Below are 629 nucleotides of genomic sequence, written 5' to 3'. Positions count from 1 at the left end.
AAGTCAGCAGGTATACAAACATGTTTAGAGTGGCTGAAAAAACAGGGAGAGGATCAAAGTGCATAATCTAGCTGGGTGCTGGCTGTCCTCATCTGTAATTAAAGGGTCTCCAAACTGGTGGATCAGATATGCAGGGAACAGAGGCCTATCTTTACAGTACAACGAGGGGAACTTCCATGAAAATCTAAGGCTTACTCAAGGGTCAATAGAAAATACGGTGAGTAGCGCACAAGGCGCGCTCTATATGCTGTGAGGCACGGTGGAGTACAGCAAGCCTCTTTCCCAGACCTTGCACCACTGGTTGGGGAAGAGACAAAAGAAAGGCTCTGGCCTCGCCCTTGCGGAACTTAAAATAAGTCCGACTGGCAAGGCAGGACTTGTAAAATTTAAAAACGCAGTTAAATGGTGGAAAACCAAAACACCACCTCTGCATAACAATCGCCTAGGGGTGTTCTACAGGGCAGCGGAGGAAACTTGAAGAGATTTTTTAAAAACTAGAGCCGGAGGGACAAAAAAACCAAAAAAAAAAAAAAAAAAAAAAAAAAAAAAAAAAAAAAAAAAAAACCCCAAAAAAAAAAAAAAAATAAGATGGAAAAAAGGAGGCTGTTCTCGAGTGGAAAATGCCAGGT

The sequence above is a fragment of the Mus caroli genome, chromosome 1 (assembly GCF_900094665.2).
Source record: "Mus caroli chromosome 1, CAROLI_EIJ_v1.1, whole genome shotgun sequence".
Classification (NCBI taxonomy): Eukaryota; Metazoa; Chordata; class Mammalia; order Rodentia; family Muridae; genus Mus; species Mus caroli.
This window is presented reverse-complemented; position numbering follows the sequence as displayed.